The following is a 24,023-nucleotide window of genomic DNA, read 5'->3' as shown; positions in this document are numbered from 1 at the left end:
GAAAAACAAAGGGATGCTAGCTATAAACAGAACTGACTTAAAGGAAAATTAAAGATGAATTAGATAAATGGAAAATAATTCTGACAATTCATTTAAAAATATAAAGTTGAAATATGAGAAACTGAATTTTTTGAAGTAACTTGAAATATAATAGTTTAAACATATATTTTATTTTATAACTTCATTAATAATTTTGAAGTAAAAATATAGTTATCACTGGGCATGGTGATACATACCTTTAATCTCTGTATTTGGGAGGCAGAAATAGGTAGATCTCAGTGAGTTCATGGCCAGCTTGGTCTACATATCTACACAGCAAGGTCAAAGTCAGCTAGAGCTTCATAGTGAGAATTGCTCTCTCTCTCTCTCTCTCTCTCTCTCTCTCTCTCTCTCTCTCTCTCTCTCTCTGTGTGTGTGTGTGTGTGTGTGTGTGTGTGTGTGTCTCACTTCTCTTATATAACATGGATATATATATATATACACACTCAAGTATATAACTATAGATATGTGTATATATGTATACATGTAGAGGAAAGCTAGCTAGCTAGATGGTAGACAGACACACAAGGAAATGGTTTAAGAATAACAAATATACATTCATTTTCCCCCTAATAGGAGCTTTTTATGTTCATGACTGAGTTAGATTTTTTGTTTTCATTACTTCTGCTTTCTTTCAATAGGACTAATTAGTTTCATTTATTTGGATAAAATATTGACAGATTACAGTTAAATTATAATTGATGCAATTAGTGCCATTGGGGAATTTATATTTAAATTCTCTTCAGCTGTTAAAATACAAGGTTAATTCCAAATTTGCTTACACTATGAAAAATATATTAGCTTAGTACATTGCCATCTTCAATAATAATTACTTTGTACTATTTTGATTTTTTAAGCATTGTGAATCAATGCTGAATGGTTTCAGATGTGTCTAAGCTTTATCTGTGAGGTAATGAACTCATGTGTTTAAGCAATTTGTCCCAAGCTGGTGTGCTAATTTTTGGAGGATTTTTGGTACCTTTAGAGGTGGGACCTATTTGAAGAAAGTGCCTTACTGATGGGTAGGTACAAAGGATCCTCCCTTGGGCCTCAGCATGGCCACAGCTCTTCCTGCTTCCTGATTCACAGGGGTGTAGCATGCTTCACTGCAAACTCACTTCAGAATCTAAGGTTCAGGTATCACACCTCCCCACCCTGATGAACTTCAGATCTTTGAGATGTCAGGCAAGGAAAAATCCTTCCATCTTTAAATTGCTTTTGAATCTTACTGAAGTTAACCATTAACTTTGAGAGATGGAATTTGAGTATTCTGTTATGTAGAACTAAATAGTATTGTAAAATAAAATAAAAAAGAATTAAAATTATCAGTAGTTATTGTTTTACCATCTTCATAATGTTAACAATGTAAACCATATTGCCATAAACTATATATCAATTTGCAAAAATTTGTCATTGTTAGTATTTGGTGGTTAACTCCGTTATTTTCCATGCTTTCCCAGGTCTTTTTCAGTCTACATAGACTAAAAGTCCTTGAAAGGAGAAACACTTCATTTAATCATTAATAGTATCACCAGAATGTAGAAAATTTATTGCTACTATATAATCATGGTCTTATATCTTTAAATACTAAGTTAATATTAATAAGACATCTTAAAAAACCAGAACTAGCAATGACACAGTGTTTGTGAGGAAATATTCACCAAGTTTTAAAGCTTCAAGTTCCAGAAAATGTTAGTAAAATCCAAATAGAAAGGTAGGTGGGGCAGACAACATAAAGCAACTAGAAAAATACTGCCCCTATGTAACATTTAACCTACAGAAAAACAGTCAGAACAAAGAGCTGCCACTTACTTCCCACTGAAACACACAAACAAACAAAAAACAGTTTAAATTAAACTGCCAATTCATGTCAGACTCCTGTCCACTGAGCAGAAGGAAAAATAATTTAGTAATAAAAAAAAAGGCTTGGGTTGATTTCCAGGAGAGTCACTTATAACTTGCATCACTTAACATACACACATAATAAACAGATTTTATAACTGTTCTAAAAATCACAAGAATCAGACACATTTACTAAACTGAAACACAGAAACAAGCAGACAAAAAGGTAAATTTGATGAATACAAAATTTTATAAAGAAAAAAAAACCCTCCTCAATTATAAATAATACCTGAGATTGATTTATGGAATACAATAAATTCCATTATTCTGAATCTCTGGAAATCACAAATAATATACTTATATTCCTCGTGATCTTATATTCCTCCCGAGCTTACATATTTCATGGCAAGTACATGTTTACTTTGTTTGGGATATGGAGCATGTGTCCCTACATAGAGAAATTGGCTTATAATTATAAAGGTTTATTTTGTAGGTATTTATGTACAGTGATACATGATTATATATTTATAGGTAGAAGATAGATGATGATAGCATATATATATATATATATATATATATATATATATATTCAGAATTAAATAAATCTGTTGTTTGTTGTCAAATATATAATGAAGAAGAAACATAATACTCAGAAAGCAGAACAGTTTCAAAGTTGTGACTTTCCCTCTGAAACATAAGGAACAATATTCCAGACTCATGACTATAATATAAAAGATAAGTATGTTTGAAAGTAGGCCCTAGGGATGCAGCGAAGTAGGTCTCATTTGCATAAACAGAGTCATATTGGAGAAAGGATTCAGCAGAATGAGTTTCCATAAACAGATTTCATAACTTTTGTAACAAAACATGAATCAAACAAGTTTACTAAACCGAAACAATAAAATGGATTGTGCAAAATCTAGTTATAAAACAAAATCCACATAAAAATGTATTTATTCACACATTACCAACTTCCAAAAATCTTCTGATAAATAATAAATCTGAAGATGTACTTAAAAGTTGAATCATTCTAATTATCTATCCCTCTTCATATATGTGGGCATATGCATGTGCATTTGTGTGCATGTCTGTACATTTGCATTCATGCATACAATTTGTATACATTATAAATATACAAACATGCAAGCATACATATTATCACTATATACATACATAATCACTATATCTGCCTAGTAAATGTTCATAGGTATAGGTTAAAACAGTACATAGGCCGAATGGTGGTGGCACACGCCTTTAATCCCAGCACTCGGGAGGCAGAGGCAGGCAGAACTCTGTGAGTTCAAGGCCAGCCTGGGCTATCAAGTGAGTTCCAGGAAAGGCGCAAAGCAAAGTTACACAGAGAAACCCTGTCTCAAAAAACCAAAAAGAAAAAACAAAACAAAAAACAAAAAACACAGTACATAGAAAGAGTCCAGAATTTATCAGTACATGGTAATTATTTTATAGCATATATACTTTTTAATAATTTGTTTTTAGATAATTTTTGCCCTCTAGAATTGAGCAAGGATATAATACAATGTAGCATGTACTAATAATAACAGAGCTGGGGCTGCAGAAATGGTGCAGCATGTAGAAACACCTATTTCTTTTGTTTAGAACCCAGGTTCAATTCCCAGCACCCAAATTTTGGCTCATAATTGTTTATAACTCCAGTTCCAAGGGACTTGACAAATTCTTTTGCTTTCCCTGAACAACAGGCAGGCATGAGAATCACCTGAATCTATTCACTAAAAACACCCATAGATAAAAAATGAAAACTAAATCAAATAAAAATCTATTGTTAAGAGGCATTTGCCAAAAATTAGTTTAAATTAGCTACACATCTATTTTTATTATCTGATGAAGGAATTAGATTGTTCAGAAAGAAGTTGCACATATTATTTTTTAAAATAATCATCTGAGAAAAATAACAAGAGTACAGTGTTTTGAGTATAAATAAGGCTTTGGAAACCTTAAAACTCATATAAACAGTTAATCATAAAGGTCAAGTATACATTACATAAAAACAGAGTAATAAAGTTGTCTTCTAATCTCCAAACTACCACAATGAATGAAGAAAAACTACTCAAAAATTTCAAATTATTCAGATTTTAGTAAAAATGGTTATATTTAACCAAGCTGCAAATCAAATACAAAGGCAGAAAAAAATATACTGCCAGACAAACATTAAGAAATATAGACCATAATTTAAGTTTTGACTGATTAGTTGAAATTCACAACAGCCAATCAAATTAGAGAGCCAAGAAATATGGAGATATAAAATCTATAGAGATCCCATTTATTAATTGTTGTTCTCAGTGTCTGAGCTACTGGTGTTATATTTAGGAAATGGTCTCCTGTGCCAATATGTTCAAGACTACTGTCTACTTTCTCTTCTATCAAGTTCAGTGTAATTGGATTTATGTTGAGGTCTTTGATCCACTTGGACTTCAAGTTTTGTGCATGGTGCTCAACTGAATCACCAATGGGTTAAGGAAGAAATAAAGAAAGAAATTAAAGACTTCCTAGAGATTAATGAAAATGAAGATACCACATACCCAAACTTATGGGACACTATGAAAGCAGTGCTAAGAGGGAAATTCATAGCACTAAATGCACACATAAAGAAGTTGGAGAAATCCCACACTAGTGACTTAACAGCACACCTGAAAGCTCTAGAACAAGAAGAAGCAAAGTCTCCCAGGAAGAATAGATGCCAGGAAATTATCAAAGTGAGAGGTGAAATTAATAAATTAGAAACTAAGAGAATAATACAAAAAATTAATGAAACAAAGAGTTGGTTCTTTGAGAAAATCAACAAGATAGACAAGCCCTTATCCAAACTAACCAAAAGACAGAGAGAGAGAATCCAAATCAACAAAATCAGAAATGAAAAGGGGGACACAACAACAGACATTGAGGAAATCCAGATAATTATAAGGTCATATTTCAAAAACCTCTACTCCACAAAACTGGAAAACCTAAAAGAAATGGACATATTTCTGGATAGGTACCATATACCCAAGTTAAATCAAGACCAGATAAACTATTTAAATAGTCCAATAACCCCTAAGGAAATAGAAACAGTCATTAAAAGTCTCCCAACCAAAAAAAGCCCAGGACCAGATGGTTTCAGTGCAGAATTGTATCAGATCTTCAAAGAAGAGTTAATACCAATACTCTCTAAATTGTTCCACATAATAGAAACAGAAAGAACATTACCAAACTCCTTCTATGAGGCTACAATTACCCTGATTCCTAAACCAAACAAGGATGTAACAAAGAAAGAGAACTACAGACCGATCTCCCTCATGAACATTGATGCAAAAATACTCAATAAAATACTGGCAAACAGACTCCAAGAACACATCAGAACAATTATCCACCATGATCAAGTAGGCTTCATCCCAGGGATGCAAGGGTGGTTCAACATACAAAAGTCCATCAACGTAATACACCATATAAACAAACTCAAAGAAAAAAACCACATGATCATCTCACTAGATGCAGAAAAGGCATTTGACAAAATCCAACATCCCTTCATGATAAAAGTCTTGGAGCGATCAGGAATACAGGGAACATACCTAAACATAATAAAGGCAATATATAGCACACCAACAGCCAACATCAAATTAAATGGAGAGAAACTCAAAGTAATTCCACTAAAATCAGGAACGATACAAGGCTTTCCACTCTCCCATACTTATTCAATATAGTACTTGAAGTTCTAGCCAGAGCAATAAGACAACATAAGGAGATTAAAGGGATACAAATTGGAAAGGAAGAAGTCAAGCTTTCCCTATTTGCAGATGACATGAGAGTATACTTGAGTGACCCTAAAGATTCCACCCAGGAATTGATAAAGCTTATAAACACCTTCAGCAACATAGCAGGATACAAGATCAACTCAAAAAAATCAGTAGCCCTCCTATATACAATGGACAAAGAAGCTGAGAAGGCAATTAGAGATACATCACCCTTTACAATAGCCAAAAATGACATAAAATACCTTGGGGTAACACTAACCAAGCAAGTGAAGGACCTATATGACAAGAACTTTAAGTCCCTGAAAAAAGAAATTGAAGAAGATCTCAGAAAATGGAAAGATCTCCCATGCTCATGGATAGGCAAGGTTAACATAGTAAAAATGGCAATCTTACCAAAAGCAATTTACAGATTCAATGCAATCCCCATCAAAATACCAACACAATTCTTCACAGACCTGGAAAGAATAATACTCAACTTCATATGGAAAAACAAAAAACCCAGGATAGCTGAAAGAAACCTGTACAATAAAACAACTTCTGGAGGCATCACAATCACTGACTTCAAGCTCTACTATAGAGCTACAGTAATAAAAACAGCTTGGTATTGGCATAAAAACCGACATGTGGACCAATGTAATCAAATTGAAGACCCTGACATTAACCCACACACCTATGGACATACAATTTTTGACAAAGAAGCCAAAAGTGTACAATGGAAAAAAGAAAGCATCTTCAACAAATGGTGCTGGCATAACTGGATATCAACGTGTAGAAGGCTGCAAATAGATCCATATCTGTCACCGTGCACAAAATTTAAGTCCAAGTGGATCAAAGACCTCAACATAAATCCAGCTACTCTGAACCTGTTAGAAGAGAAAGTAGGAAGTAGTCTTGAACTCATTGGCATAGGAGATCACTTCCTAAATATAACACCAGTAGCGCAGACACTGAGACAAACAATCAATCAATGGGACCTCTTGAAACTGAGAAGCTTTTGTAGAGCAAAGGATACGGTCAACAAGGCAAAGCGACAGCCTACAGAATGGGAAAAAATCTTCACCAACACCACATCTGACAGAGGACTGATATCCAGAATATATAAGGAACTCAAGAAATTAGACATCAAAACGACCAACAGTCCAATTAAGAAATGGGTAGAGAACTAAACACAGAATTCTCAACAGAGGAAACCCAAATGGCTGAAAGACATTTAAGGAATTGCTCAACATCCCTAATCATCAGGGAAATGCAAATCAAAACAACTCTGAGATACCACCTTATGGCTGTCAGAGTGGCTAAGATCAAAAACACTGAAGACACTTTATGCTGGAGAGGATGTGGAACTAGGGGAACTCTCCTCCACTGCTGGTGGGAATGCAAGCTTGTACAACCACTTTGGAAATCAATATGGCGCTTTCTTAGAAAATTGGGAATCAATCTCCCCCAAGATCCAGCTATACCACTCCTGGGCATATACCCAAGAAATGTTCAATCATACCACAAGAGCACTTGCTCAGCTATGTTCATATCAGCATTGTTTTTAATAGCCAAAACCTGGAAACAATCTAGATGCCCTTCAACTGAAGAATGGATAAATAAATTGTGGCACATATACACAATGGAATACTACTCAGCAGAGAAAAACAATGACATCATACGGTTTGCAGGCAAATGGATGGATCTAGAAAAAATCATCCTGAGTGAGGTAACCCAGACTCAGAAAGACAAATATGGTATGTACTCACTCGTAGGAAGATGCTAGATGTGGAACAAGGATGACTGGACTGCTACTCCCATCACCAGTGAGGCTACCTGGAAAACGGGACCCCAAAAAAGACACGGAGAAATGGATGAGATCTACATGAACAGCCTGGTCATGAGTGGGAACAATGAAGGGCGACGGTCGAGGGAAAGAGAGTGAGAGATCCTAGCTGGATCAAGAAAAGAGAGGGAGAACAAGGAATAGGAGACCATGGTAAATGAAGACCACATGAGAAGGGGAGGAAGCAGAGAGCTAGGGAGGCCCACGGAGATCCACAAAGATACCCCCGCAAAAGACTGCTGGCAATGGTGGAGAGACAGCCCTAACTGACCTACTCTGGTGATGGGATGGCCAGATACCCTAATAGTTGTTCCATAAACCCCATCCAAGGACTGAGGAATCTGGATGCAGACATCCACGGTTGGGCCCCTGGTGGAGCACTGGGAGTCTAATTAGTGAGAAAGAAGAGGGTTTATATGAGCGAGAATTGTTGAAGCCAAGGTTGGATAAAGCACAGGGACAAATAACCAAATGAATGGAAGCACAGGATCTATGAGCCAAAGGCTGAGGGGCCCCCAACTGGATCAGGACCCCTGAATGGGTGAGACAGTCATTTGGCTTGATCTGTTTGGGAGGCAGCTGGGCGGTGGTGCCGGAACCTGGGCTTGTTGCATGAGTTGGCTGTTTGAATCCTGGGACTTATGCAGGGATGCTTGGCTCGGTCTGGGAGCGGGGGACTGGACCTGCCTGGACTGAGTCTACCAGGTCGATCCCTGTCCTCGGGGGGAGACCTTGATCTGGAGGAGGTGGGGATGGGGGGTGGGCTGGGGGAGGGGAGGGGGGTGAGAGGGGGGAGAACAGGGGAATCTGTGGCTATTATGTTGAACTGAATGGTGTTGTAAAATAAAAAAAATCTATAGAGATCCCATTTATTAATTGTTGTTCTCAGTGTCTGAGCTACTGGTGTTATATTTAGGAAATGGTCTCCTGTGCCAATATGTTCAAGACTACTGTCTATTTTCTCTTCTATCAAGTTCAGTGTAATTGGATTTATGTTGAGGTCTTTGATCCACTTGGACTTCAAGTTTTGTGCATGGTGACAGATATGGATCTATTTGCTCTCTTCTGCATGGTGGCATCTAGTTATGCCAGCACCAATTGTTGAAGATGTTTTTTTTTTTTTTTCCCCATGATACACTTTTCGCTTCTTTGTTGAAAATCAGATGTCCATAAGGTGTGTGGATTAATGTCAGTCTCTTCAATTCGATTCAGTTGGTACACGTGTTGGATTTTATGCCACTACCAAGCTGTTTTTATTACTATAGCTCTATAGTAGAGCTTGAGGTCAGGGATTGTGATGCCTCCAGAGGTTGCTTTATTATACAGGATTCTTTTAGCTATTCTAGGTTTTTTTTTCCCTATAAAGTTAAGTATTGTTCTTTCCAAGTCTGTGAAGAATTGTGTTGGGATTTTGATGGGGATTGCACTGAATCTGTAGATTGCTTTCAGTAAGATTGCCATTTTTACTATGTTAATTCTACCTATCCATGAGCATGGGATATCTTTCCATTTTTTAATATCTCCTTCGATTTCTTTCTTCAGAGACTTAAAGTTGTTATCATACATGTCTTTCACTTGTTTAGTTAGAGTTACCCCAAGTATTTTATATTATTTGTGCCTGTTGTAAAGGGCGATGTTTCTCTGATTTCTTTCTCATTCCATTTATTATCTGTATATAGGAGGGAGGACTACTGATTTTTTTGAGTTGATCTTGTATCCTGCCACCTTACTGAAGGAGTTTATCAGCTGCAGGAGTTCCCTGGTAGAGTTTTTGGAGTCACTTATGTATACTATTATATCATCAGCAAATAGTGAAAATTTGACTTCTTCCTTTCCAATTTGTATCCCCTTGATCTCCTTTTGTTGTCTTATTGCTCTAGCTAGGACTTCAAGTATGGGAAGAGTGGACAGCCTTATCTTATTCCTAATTTTAGTGAAGTCACTTTGAGTTTCTCTCTGTTTAACTTGATGTTGGCTGTCAGCTTGCTGTAAATTGCCTTTATTATGTTTAGGTATGTTCCTTGTATTCCTGATCTCTCCACAATGTTTAAGCGAGACTTCAAAATACTGAACAATCCAATTAAAAAAGGACTGCAGAACTTAACAGGGTTCTCAACAGAAGAATCTCAAATGGCTTAAAAAAAAACATTTAAAGAATTGCTCAACATCCTTAGTCATCAGGGAAATGCAAATCAAAACAATTCTGAGATACCATCTCCCACCTGTCAGAATGGCTAAGATCAAAACCGCTGAAGACAGCTTATGTTGGAGAAGATGAGGAACAAATGAACACACCTCCACTGTTGGTGGGAATGCAAACTTGTACAGCTACTCTGGAAATCAGTATGGCAGTTTCTCAGAAAATTGGGAATAAGTCTTTCTCAAAATCCAGCTATACCACTCTTGGGCATATACCCAAGGAATGTTCAATCAAACCACAAGGATATATCCTCAACTATGTTCATAGAAGAATTAATCATAATAGCAAGAACCTGGAAACAACCTAGATGCCCCTCAACTGAAGAATGGATTAAGAAAATGTGGTACATAGACACAATGGAGTACTACTCAGCATTAAAAAACAATGATACCATGAAATTTGCAAGGAAATCGATGGAACTAGAAAATATCATCCTAAGTGAGATAACCCAGACTCAGAACGACAAACATAGTATGTACTAACTCATAAGTGGATACTAGATGTGAGGCAAAGTATAACCAGACTACAACCCATAGCTCTAGAGAAGTTAACAAGGAGGGATCCTAAGAGAGACACATAGATAGCCCAGTGAAGAAGAAATAGATAAGATCTACATGAGCAAAGTGGGAGTGGGGGTGTAATGAAGGGCAAAGAATGGGGGATGAGAACATAAGGAAATGAGAGGGTTGAGCTAGAACAGGGACAGAGTGGGAGAGCAAGGAAAGAGATACTATGATAAATGAAGACATTATGGGATTAGGAAGAGGCATGGTGCCCAGGAAGCTCTCAGGAATCCACAAGGATGACCCCACCTTGAACTACTGGCAATGGTTGAGAGGGTGCTTGGACTGGTCTACTCTAGTGACCAGTCTAGTGAATACCCTAACTGTCATCATAGAGCCTTCATCCAGTGACTGATGGAAGCAGATGCAGAGATCCACTGCAGGGCACCAGGCTGAGCTAGGGGAATCCAATCAGTGAGAGAGAGGAGGGATTCTGTGGGCAGGTGACATTGAGATCATGATGGGAAAACATGCACAGATGACCAGCCACACTAGTAGAAACCCATGAACTATAGACTAATATCTATGGAGCCCCCATAGGATTAGACTAGGCCCTCTGGATACAAGAGACAGTTGTTTAGCTCGAACTGTTTGGGGGGCTCACAGGCAGGAGGATTGTAATCTGCCTCTGGTGCATGGGTGGGCTTCTTGGGGCACAGTGCCTAGCCTGTGACACCTTGCACAGCCATGGTGCAGGGGTAAGGGGCTTGGACCTGCCTCAGCTGAGTGTGCCAGGCTCTGCTGGCTCCCTATGAGAGACCTTGATTTGGAAAACGTGCAGATGGTGGGTGGGTTGGGAGGGAAGGCTGAGTGGTGGGAAGAGGGAAAAGGGGGGATCTGTGGTTGGTATGTAAAGTGAATAGAATATTTCTTAATAAAAGAAATGAAAAAAATCAGAATAAAATCTATAGAGAATCGAGTTAATCTTCCTGAGAATTTTATACTTCTGAATACCAGTGCTCAGTCTGTGAAGAGATGAATTCAGGACTGAATGGATGTTTTATCATAAAGCTAGTGCTTACCCTTTAGAATGCAAAAGAAACCCAGATAGTATAACACATGAATCGCCACAGAGATATAAGCATGCTAATTATGGTGTTACCACAAGCAACCTGATTGGACTTTTAAAAATATACCACTTTGCATGTCTCACAAAGGGCTAGAGCAGTCACAATGAGCCAGGAAATCTCTCAGGCCAAGGAGGAAACAGCTTGAAGCAAGCAGAAACTTTGTTTAAGCCTAGGAGTCCCACACCAGTAGGCTGTTTACAGTGTGCCAGCCTGTCATCTGGATTCAGTGAAGAGACTTGCATTTGTTTATTTAAAGTTTTGAAATTTGACTTAGTATTGAATGTTTATCTGTAAGTGGAGACTGTTTGAGCCACACTGCTGGAGTTACAGGTTGTTACAGATGCTGGGAGCAGAAGTAAGAACTTTCATTTCAGATCAAGATGTGTATTGCTGTGTAGAAGGCCGCACTGAGAAAGTTAAATTACATTCACAGAATAAAGGAGGAACCCCATATTCTAAAATGGCACTGCTCGAGCATCCTGAAGAAACATACCTTAGAGAAGAGGTACACATGTAAAACTTCTACTTCAATGTAGACTGTATAAAAAGTTTATGAATGAAGCTTTAGCTGATCACCCATCACATTAATCTATGTTTCATTTATAAAAATTACCTTCTAGGAAAAAAGTTTCAATGAACTGTAACTGTTAACTCTGAGCATGGAGGAAGGTACAGCTGTCACTTTACTCTTCTTTGAAGTTGGAGCCTTTTAACTTCTCCAGGGTGCTAAGCAACGCCTGCACACAGTTCTATCATCACAGTGCATTCTTCTTTCTATACTCAGTGGGAATCGCCTACTTCTTTCCATAATGCAAGAGGCTCGTTCCATTATTTTACCATCCTATATGAACTAGTACAGTCAAAATCTCAATTATCCCGTGACTTATGTTTCCTAACACAAGATATGCCAAATTTATTCTCGAAAACATGATTTTTTTATGTACTCTGCACTCAGATGGACACAGCTTGCTGCTCAGCAACACTTTACTAATTCATGTTCCATCTCCCAGAACATGCTATTCTCTAGTTGAACGCAGGAGTGTCTGTCTTTTCTTTTATGATTCATGATGACTGAAAAAATAATTCTGTAACCTCTACACTATTTTATTTCTCACAGACCCACAAAGAGAGAGAGAGACACACAGAGACACACAGAGAGATGCTTAGATAAACCATGCCTATCATACCTAACTTTCTGAGATGGCAGTCCATAAGTTACGTTATATTATTCTGATTTCTCTTACTTTTTCTAAAGGTCACAAATATACTATCATGTCATCTGCAACAAGGATGACTGGACCGCTACTTACATCACCAGGGAGGCTACCTGGGAACAGGATCCCAAGAAAGACAGGGGGATAACCCAATGATGGAGAAATGGCTGAGGTCTACATGAACAACCTGGACATGAGTGGGAGCAATGAAGGCCGAGGGTTGAGGGAAAGAGAGCGGGAGACCCCAGCTGGATCAAGAACAGAGAGGGAGAACAAGGAATAGGAGACCATGGTAAATGTCTGTGCTAGAGAGGCCCACAGAAATCCACAAAGATACCCCCACAATAGACTGCTGGTAATGGTCGAGAGACAGCCCTAACTGACCTACTCTGGTGATGGGATGGCCAAACACCCTAATAGTCATGCCAGGAACCCCATCCAATGACTGAGGGATCTGGATGCAGAGATCCATGGCTAGGCGCTGGGTGGAGCTCCGGGAGTCTAATTAGTGAGAAAGAGGAGGGTTTATATGAGCGAGAATTGTTGAAATCAAGGTTGGATAAAGCACAGGGACAAATAGCCAAATGAATGGAAACACATGAACTATGAACCAAAGGCTGAGGGGTCCCCAACTGGATCAGGCCCTCTGAATAGGTGAGACAGTCGATTGGCTTGATCTGTTTGGGAGGCATCTAGGCAGTGGTACCGGGTCCTGTGCTCATTGCATGAGTTAGCTGTTTGAAACCTGGGGCTTATGCAGGGACGCTTGGCTCAGTCTGGGAGGAGGGGACTGGACCTGCCTGGACTGAGTCTACCAGGTTGATCTCAGTCCTGGGGGAGGATTTGCCCTGGAGGAGGTGGGAATGGAGGGTTGGATTGGGAGGAAGGGGAGGGGGGCAGGAGTGGGGAGAAGACGGGAATCCGTGGCTGATATGTAGAACTGAATGGTATTGTAAAATAAAATAAAAGGGAAAAAAAAAGGTCACAAATATATAATAGTAAACAAGAATAAAACTCCATTTTTCTCTATTACAAACAATGCTGATATGAACATAGCTGAGCAAGTGCTCTTGTGGTATGATTGAGCATTTCTTGGGTATATGCCCAGAAGTGGTATAGCTGGATCTTGGGGGAGATTGATTCCCAATTTTCTAAGAAAGCGCCATATTGATTTCCAAAGTGGTTGTACAAGCTTGCATTCCCACCAGCAGTGGAGGAGAGTTCCCCTAGTTCCACATCCTCTCCAGCATAAAGTGTCTTCAGTGTTTTTGATCTTAGCCACTCTGACAGCCATAAGGTGGTATCTCAGAGTTGTTTTGATTTGCATTTCCCTGATGATTAGGGATGTTGAGCAATTCCTTAAATGTCTTTCAGCCATTTGGGTTTCCTCTGTTGAGAATTCTGTTTAGTTCTAAAGCCCATTTCTCAATTGGACTGTTGGTCATTTTGATGTCTAATTTCTTGAGTTCCTTATATATTCTGGATATCAGTCCTCTGTAAGATGTAGGGTTGGTGAAGATCTTTTCCCATTCTGTAGGCTGTCGCTTTGCCTTGTTGACCGTATCCTCTGCTCTACAAAAGCTTCTCAGTTTCAAGAGGTCCCATTGATTGATTGTTTGTCTCAGTGTCTGTGCTACTGGTGTTATATTTAGGAAGTGATCTCCTATGCCAATGCGTTCAAGACTATTTCCTACTTTCTCTTCTAGCAGGTTCAGAGTAGCTGGATTTATGTTGAGGTCTTTGATCCACTTGGACTTAAGTTTTGTGCACGGTGACAGATATGGATCTATTTGCAGCCTTCTACACGTTGATATCCAGTTATGCCAGCACCATTTGTTGAAGATGCTTTCTTTTTTCCATTGTACACTTTTGGCTTCTTTGTCAAAAATTATATGTCCATAGGTGTGTGGGTTAATGTCAGGGTCTTCAATTCGATTCCATTGGTCCACATGTCGGTTTTTATGCCAATACCAAGCTGTTTTTATTACTGTAGCTCTATAGTAGAGCTTGAAGTCAGGGATTGTGATGCTTCCAGAAGTTGTTTTATTGTACAGGTTTCTTTTAGCTATCTTGGGTTTTTTGTTTTTCCATATGAAGTTGAGTATTATTCTTTCCAGGTCTGTGAAGAATTGTGTTGGTATTTTGATGGGGATTGCATTGAATCTGTAAATTGCTTTTGGTAAGATTGCCATTTTTACTATGTTAACCCTGCCTATCCATGAGCATGGGAGATCTTTCCATTTTCTGAGATCTTCTTCAATTTCTTTTTTCAGGGACTTAAAGTTCTTGTCATATAGGTCCTTCACTTGCTTGGTTAGTGTTACCCCAAGGTATTTTATGTCATTTTTGGCTATTGTAAAGGGTGATGTATCTCTAATTGCCTTCTCAGCTTCTTTGTCCATTGTATATAGGAGGGCTACTGATTTTTTTGAGTTGGTCTTGTATCCTGCTATGTTGCTGAAGGTGTTTATAAGCTTTATCAATTCCTGGGTGGAATCTTTGGGGTCACTCAAGTATACTATCATGTCGTTTGCAAATAGGGAAAGCTTGACTTCTTCCTTTCCAATTTGAATCCCCTTAATCTCCTTATGTTGTCTTATTGCTCTGGCTAGAACTTCAAGTACTATATTGAATAAGTATGGGGAGAAAACCTGGAAACAACCTAGATGCCCTTCAACTGAAGAATGGATAAATAAATTGTGGCACATATACACAATGGAATACTACTCAGCAGAGAAAAACAATGACATCATACGGTTTGCAGGTAAATGGATGGATCTAGAAAAAATCATCCTGAGTGAGGTAACCCAGACTCAGAAAGACAAATATGGTATGTACTCACTCATAGGAAGATGCTAGATGTGGAACAAGGATGACTGGACTGCTACTCACATCACCAGTGAGGCTACCTGGAAAACGGGACCCCAAAAAAAGACACGGAGAAATTTACGAGATCTACATGAACAGCCTGGTCATGAGTGGGAACAATGAAAGGCGACGGTCGAGGGATAGAGAATGGGAGATCCTAGCTGGATCAAGAAAAGAGAGGGAGAACAAGGAATAGGAGACCATGGTAAATGAAGACCACATGAGAAGGTGAGAAGGGGAGGAAGCAGAGAGCTAGGGAGGCCCACGGAGATCCACATAGATACCCCCGCAAAAGACTGCCGGCAATGGTCGCGAGACAGCAGGAACTGACCTACTCTGGTGATGGGATGGCCAGACACCCAGATAGTGGTGCCATAAACCCCATCCAAGGACTGAGGAATCTGAATGCAGACATCCACGGCTGGGCCCCTGGTGGAGCACTGGGAGTCTAACTAGTGAGAAAGAAGAGGGTTTATATGAGCGAGAATTGTTGAAACCAAGGTTGGATAAAGCACAGGGACAAATAACCAAATGAATGGAAGCACAGGATCTATGAACCAAAGGCTGAGGGGCCCCCAACTGGATCAGGCTCCCTGAATGGGTGAGATTTGGCTTGATCTGTTTGGGAGGCAGCTATGCGTTGGTGCCGGATCCTGGACATGAGTTGACTGTTTGAATCCTGGGACTCATGCAGGGACGCTTGGCTCGGTCTGGGAGGAGGGGACTGGACCTGCCTGGACTGAGTCTACCAGTTCGACCCCGGTCCTAGGGGGAGACCTTGATCTGGAGGAGGTGGGAATGGGGGGTGGGCTGAGGGGAAGGGTTGGCGAGAGGGGGAGAACAGGGGAATCTGTGGCTATTATGTTGAACTGAATGGTGTTGTAAAATAATGATAAAAAAAAGGAATTGAAAAAAAATAAAATAAAATAAAACTCCATTTTTCTCTTAGCCAGTCTTTCTCTCTCTCTCTCTCTCTCTCTCTCTCTCTCTCTCTCTCTCTCTCTCTCTCTCTCTCTCTCTCTCTCTCTCTCTTCCTGTCTCTTCTCTTTTCCTCCCCTATCCCTCCTTGTCTTTTCTTATTATTATCCTATTTAATGGCTGAGGGACAGCTTTTCATAGCTGAGTCACTTTTTTCTCATTAGTCTTCTGCTCAAAGCTTGAGGTGAGCTTTATGGTAAACCTTTACTATTCTCTTCTGTCACTAAGTATAATTACTGTTTTCAAATGCAAATTTTCCTCATTTATTTATTGTTTTTTACTTTAAGTTTTTAATGCATTTTATTTCCACATGTTAATTACACATAATAGTTAGTCTCACTGTAACATTTTCTCGTAGATACATAATGTGTAACTATCATATTATTTATCCAGTTCTGGGTCTTCCCACTTCCTCGTAAATCTCATTCCTTTACTCAACAAGTCCTCTTCCTCCTTTCATTCACAGATTTATTTATTATTTATACTTGTTCTTTCAATATTTCATACATGGATATAATGTAATCTAATCACCATCACAAGCCACCACTTCCTACCTCTCTCCTAACACATTCAGTCTTCACTTCCCCTGACACTTCCTTCCCACGCTGCTTGCTGTCTTTCACTTACTTTGTTTTGTGGTCCACCGAGTTTAACACACGTCTAACTTTTGGCTTGGAACTATTCATTGGAACTTCGTGGTTTCAGCAGCGGGTAGAGGACCTGAGGCAGTGACTCCTAAAAATACATTCACAGTACAAGGCTTTGAGTAGGCAAATCCTTTCAATATTCCACAAACTCCAAAATAATAAATTGTAAGTATTTTTGAAGAATCTTTTATGAATTTTGTTTATTCAAGTATTCTCTTCTCACTTTAGAAATCATGTTTCTGCCATTTTGACTTTAAGTAAACTTCTAATATATTCTTTTGATTGTCTCTCTCTATGAATTATATTAATCTTGCTGATTCTCTACTGTACTTTTACAATTTAAAAAATATAATCTTTATTTATTCCTTTTACCTATCTTCAATAATGCCAAAGACAGATACATTAGCATTCAGGAATGGGATTAAAACACAGACTTGTTTGTCTGTAAGTGCCACAATGACTTGAAAATGAAAAACATTCAATAATAAAAAAATGGAAATAAGGACTTTCAAGACCTAAACCATTGTAAACTTTGCTTAATGAATCACCAAAGAATTACACAAAATGTAATAAAAAAATAAGTGTGTAATCCTTTAAAACTGATGGCAAAAAGACTCAAAGACATAGCTCATGACAAATACTGGTTGGTAAGAGCTGAAGCCAGATGGATTTGAAAGGGGACCTTATGGATTTAGGAGTTTCAGAGCACATTTTAAATTTGTAGGAACAATTTTTTTGTACTGAAGTTGAAGATAAAATTCAAGTTGCAGTTATTCAGAAAATACGTGACAATTACTCTGTTTCCCCATGGCTTTACAACGTCTCCAACTGTCATCCAGTGAGTAGATCTTTGACACGGTCTTGAATTTATCATTGGCTTCTCCGTTTGTAGATAATATAACTTTGTATTGGCAACCAATTTTATCCTTTTTTTTTGTTTGTTTGTTTGTTTTTTGTTTTCAAGACAGTGTAGTGTTGATGCCTGTCCTGGATCTCGCTCTGTAGACCAGGCTGGTCTTGAACTCATAGAGATCCTCCTGGCTTTGCCTCCAGAATGCTGGGATTAAGGGCGTGTGCCACCCCGCCTGGCCCCAATTTTATCTTTTTAAAAAATATATCACAGCAGTTTTCTTTTTTCTTTATTTTTATGTGAACCATAAACATGCATAAGGTCCTAACGTCCACATCCTTACGTTTGTATCAAGCTTGGTTCTTCTTTAAATTAGGACTTAGCTTAAGGTCATAATTAAGTACTGATTACTTCTATGTACTGATATTCAAAACATTTTTCTGGTTATATTATTTCTGTTGGGAATTATTAATGATATTTTTCATATCAAATTTGGAATATTAGGTCCATTGTAAGGGTCAGTTTCCACTGAGTTTGCTCAACAGTCTAATTAGAAAAAAAAAAACCTCAGTCTTCATTTCCATTATACACTTCTCAAACTGTAGCTCTATTACCTCCATTTCCACACCCTTTCTTGAAATAATTATGTCAAATCATTGGCTGCATTTCTTCACCTTTCTCACTAACCCAGAGCACTCTGTGGTTTAAACCATCACTTCTCTGAAATAGCATTTCTAACATCTTCAATGACTTCCCATCTCAGAAATCAATGGTCAATATCCTTGCATTTGACATCTCAGCATTTACTGATATTATTGACTCTGATGACAGCATGACATCATACTCATGGTTTGTTTTTAGTATTTTGAGTTTTTTTTTCCCCCGTCTGACCCTCATTTGTTTTAATTCTATACTTGTTGTCAAAATTATTCTTTACAAAATTTTTTTGGTGTTGCTTAAAATGTTACTTTTGCAATGCTTGTTATTTAATGCAATCCCATCTACACATTTATGATTTAATACTGGGCTTTTCTAAGCATGTTTTATTTTCCTGGAGGGAGTTTCTCTTGCAGAAAAGGCAGTGTAGTGCTTATAAGAAATGACAACAACAGGAATCTTGATTTAGTCTATTTTAAAAAACAATTTTATGAAGGTATAATTTATTCTGTACAATTACCATTCCATTAAAGTATGCACTTCAGTAAATTACTATACATTCACTGACTTGTGGCATAATCACCCAAGTTTTAGAGTATTTATTCAAACTTAATTCCCATTTCTCCCAACATCCCTATGACTAAGGAAGCATGTGCATACTCTCTATCTCTGCAGACAGAGGACAGCTTTTGATGCTGTCATGTACATTTCATGTGAGTAATATAAATGCAATATGATACAACTGTAACCTTTCCTTGATTTATTACTCACAAAATATATTTGCTTATTTAATTCATGCCTAGTAACTTTAGAAATTTTGGTGGGAATTGTGATATTTATTTGCAAATATGCAAATCAGATCAGGAAAATTCCTCCTATATGCTGCTCTGCTGTACATATAATATCTTATATTAAGAATGTCCAAAATCTTTTCTACAAACTGTTTTGAGATATTACATGTATTGTAATCAAACCTATTTATCTTTCTATGCTATGCAACATTGGACTGTTCCTATTCAGCCCTGGACATTAACAATAATCTATACATTTCTACTCTTTGCACCCTTATTATTCTAATAATCTCTGTTTACTCTCTACTTCTTTAAATCTATTTCTTAGATCTTCATATTGTATTTATCCTTTATGTATTCTATATAGTAATGCCCTTCCATTCTGCCCTTAGTCCTTATAGCTTCATTAGATATGTAACCTTTTGATTTTTTTTATTCCTCTTTATTTCTTTCCCTATGAATCTTAATCTTCATTGACAACATGGCCGCACTTAGAATCATCTAAAAACACTTGTGGGTGTGTCTATTAAGTATTTTCAGGACTGTTTAACTAATAACTAAGGAGGGATGAGCCAGCCTGGTTGTTCATGGCACCTTTGATAAACCACCATGCCTTCTTCGAAGGCTTGGAAGCCAACATATAGTAAAAAACAAGCTAGATTCATTCATGTTCATGATTAAATCTTTTTCTAAAGAATTGGTATATATTCCCCACCTGTATCCTTAACTACAAATTGTTCTGTACCGCATTTTCTATGAAATGGCAACCATGTCTTTGTTTCAAATGTTTGTTATGACCACCTTTTTATGACTACTTTTTTAAAAATTTCATTTTATTTTACAATATAATTTAATTCTACATATCAGCCATAGATTCCCTTGTTCTCCCCGCTCCCACCGCCCTCCCCTTCCCTCCAGCTCACTCCCCATTACCATCTCTTCCAGGGCCAAGCCTCCCCCGAGGATTGAGATCAACCTGGTAAACTCAATCCAGGCAGGTCCAGTCCCCTCCTCCCAGGCTGAGCCAAGAGTCCCTGCATAAGCCCCAGGTTTCAAACAGCCAATACAGGCACTGAGCACAGGACCCGGTCCTACTGCCTGGAGCCTCCTTGACTACCTCATTATGACCACTGTGCAGCCATGTCTTTGATTCAGGAAGTTGTCATGAGCAACTTGTTATGCTACCATTCTGCTTCTGTCATTCTGCCTATCTGCCTGCCAAATTCCCCATCTGTAAACCCCTTATTCCTGAACCGTTAAAGCCCATTTCCCTGCTATGATGGACTGTACCACCTCAATCCATAAGTCCAATAAATCCTTCTTTTCTTAAGTTACTTCTTGTTACAAATGTGGATACAACAATAAAAAAATTAGATAATTTATTCCTAGTGCTAGAAATGCCTCACAGGCTTCTTCACATATCCTGGCAAGAGCTACAAACAACGTAAGCCCAGATTTCACTTAGCTTTCTGTCAATTAATATTTATGTATTTATTTGTTATTTATTTATATGGTATCTGGATATATAACTTAGTCTGGCTTCAAACTCAGGCTCTATGTGCCTAATCCGCAAAGCTGTTAGGTTTACTGCCACAAACGTACACACTGCACCCATTTGCTGGACAGTGTTTAATTTGGTATTACTCTTTCCACCATACAGCTAGCATCATGTGATAGACCCAGATTTATTATTTACCTTGGCTATCTATCGCTAGACATATGAATGCAACTGCCTTTTGTGACATACTAATTTCAGTTATTTTGGACTCATTATTAATATTATGTTTCTAAAATCATATGGATTTATTTTAGTATTTCTAAGAAGCTGTACAAAATTTTATAAAATAGCAATACCAATGACATTCCTGCCAATGGTGAATTAATGAACTTCCTTTCTACATTCTTGCTGGCATTTGTCATATTTCATTTTTTTGAATATAATGACTGTCCTAACTGTGGGAAGATATCTATCATTAGGGTTAGTAATTATATTCCCCTTGGTTATAAGTATTCTTCAATGTATCTTTTTAGGTTATATACTCATTTTTTTTTGATTATTTCCTTTGGCTTACCAAACTTAATTTTATGTGATCTCATCTGGGACATTTTTACTTTTGTATTCTGTGTTATTGCAGTAATGCCCAACATAACTTCCCCATTTAAGTGTCTTGAAGGATTCACTGTAGGATTACTTCTAGTCCTTTAATATTTTGGGTGTTATGATTGAGATTTTAATACACTTGTTCGGTTGTGCATGATGGCATTTTCGGTAATCTAAGAGATTTTTGAGGAAGAGTTAAGTGTATTTGAGTTCAAAGCCATCTAGTAATAAATAGTAAATCCCAGGCCAGCTTGTCTTGCATAACAAGATATTGTTTCAGAATAAATTTGATTTTTAGTGTCATGTAATCTAATGTTTCAATTGTTGGCAATAATTCTTAAACAAATGGAATTCTTTGAGAATTCTTATGCCCATTGCATGAACATAAAACAAAAATACACCATTTTAAAGGGAAGAGAAACAACCAAGATAATCACATTAATTGAATTAAGCTGTATTCAATATATTATTTACCTTTATGTTGCTGTGATAAAACAAGATAACCAAAGGCAACTTAAGAAAGAGACAATATTAGCTTTGAGTTCTAGAGGGAAAAAGATCCATCATGGTGGTCTTTTATGGCAATAAGTTATAGGCATGACAGGTAGAGTAGGAAGCTGAGCGATCACATATTTTACCTCACACATGAAGGAAAGAATGTGAACTGCAGAAGGCAGAGTCCATATACTGTCAAAACCTTCCCTCAGTGATAAACTTCTCCCATCATGGCTCACCTGCTATTGCAGACAGAACCACAAAATGGGGACCAAATGTTCATATACATTTTCCTATAAGAAGTATTTTTATTTAAACCACAACAATAAGGAAAAAACTACATATTCTTATATGTGATTTTTATAGAGACACAGACAATCATGTCTACATATGATGCAGAACCAAAGGATAAACTATCATTTGTAGGCATACCTCAATATTTTATAATTTTAGGGATACTTTGTTTTAATTTGTATGTACTGTTTTATTTGTCTAAAAGAAAAGCATTCTTAACATCTTTCATGATCTACTTTTTGATCAAGAGACTACATTGAGCACCAATGTAGTTGTGTTGCTTCAACTACTCTTCTTCAGGACTTTCAATTTATTCCAAAACTGTGAGATCACATGCAGAATACAGGTTCAATTTGGAATACATTTTTACCCTAACATATAGTTTAAATGGAAAACTATTCAAAGATATGTTGAGAAATATATTTCTCTATAGTTGTAAAGGGATATCTATACAAGATAGAGCCACTTGGTATTAGAGTGTTATTCAAGTTCAATGTTTCCACATTGGCTTCCTCTATTTCTATGATTAATCTCTATGTTTAATTTACTTAAAAATATGCTTATCATATTGCTAAAATTATATGTATGTGTATGGGTGAGTACAAGCAAGTGCTAGAGAAGCCCAGATGTTTTGGATTCCAATAAGATCTAAAGTTACAGGTGTTTGTGAGCTGCCAGATGTGCATACTGGCAATCAAACATTGATCCTTTGTAAGAACATTGCATGTGATGAAGAACAGAGCCCTCTCTTTAACCCTGGTTAGTTGGCTTTGTACCTCTCTGATTACAGCATCTTACAGAAAGGAGAAAAGGGCTTTGTAAGCTTACAGAATCAGAGAATTTCTGTTCACCTTGAGGGAGAAGACCTGCCAAAGCAGGCTTATGGAGACAGGTCCTTATTGCAGGCACTGCTAACATTATAATGGTCCAGAAATCACAGAGGAATACAAGGACTGGGAGGCAAGTGTGCACTTCAAAACCCTGCCTCTAGTGACCTGTTTCCTCCATGTGGGCTCCAGTAGTCAAATATCCAGAATCTTTCTAAATAGTCTAATCACACGGTTATCTGGATTTCAATATCTGAGCATAAGGGGGTCTTGGCAGATTCAAGTGGTATTACTCCCCATTATTAGGAGAAATTATCTATCCATATATATATACATACATACATAAGTATATATGTGTATATACACACCACACACACACACACATATATATACATACACACCCATTTGTTGTGTGTCTTTGTAGTATCAAACAATGTTTTCAGGATCATCTTGCAGGATGGGTCCTCAGATTCCTAGAAAATGGTGAGAAATTAATTAATTATAGATGGAATACAAGAAATTTCTTATTTCTAGTTTCTACCATGGTCTGTTCAAGACAAGTAAAGAATTCTAATTCCCGCAATGAGATTCATCTTCACTGGATTCTCTGCTGTAGAATTTCTCAAACCAAAGAATCCCTAAACCAGGAATTTCAGTTAGAAATTCTTTAATTATTAACTTTTACACTAAAAGTCATGTAACCAAAAATTAATGAAAACAAAATAATTATACACTTGAAAGACACTCCATCCTCTTTCTTAACATTTTATGCAAGTGAATATATTCACACAAAATTGTTTATTATATGTTTTATAAACAACTCATTTGATACTTCATCAAAACTTGTGGAAATATATGTATTTTTGTGAATTTTAGTCCATTCTAAATTCTTAAATGACAACTAACAAAATTTAAAATATGTGAAGGTGATACATGATTTTTATATATTTTATATGTGATAAAACTCTGGCCTGCTCACTTGAACATTATTGCTGTTT

The sequence above is a fragment of the Peromyscus leucopus genome, chromosome 11 (assembly GCF_004664715.2).
Source record: "Peromyscus leucopus breed LL Stock chromosome 11, UCI_PerLeu_2.1, whole genome shotgun sequence".
In the NCBI taxonomy this organism is placed as follows: domain Eukaryota; kingdom Metazoa; phylum Chordata; class Mammalia; order Rodentia; family Cricetidae; genus Peromyscus; species Peromyscus leucopus.
Note: the sequence above shows the minus strand (reverse complement) of the source record.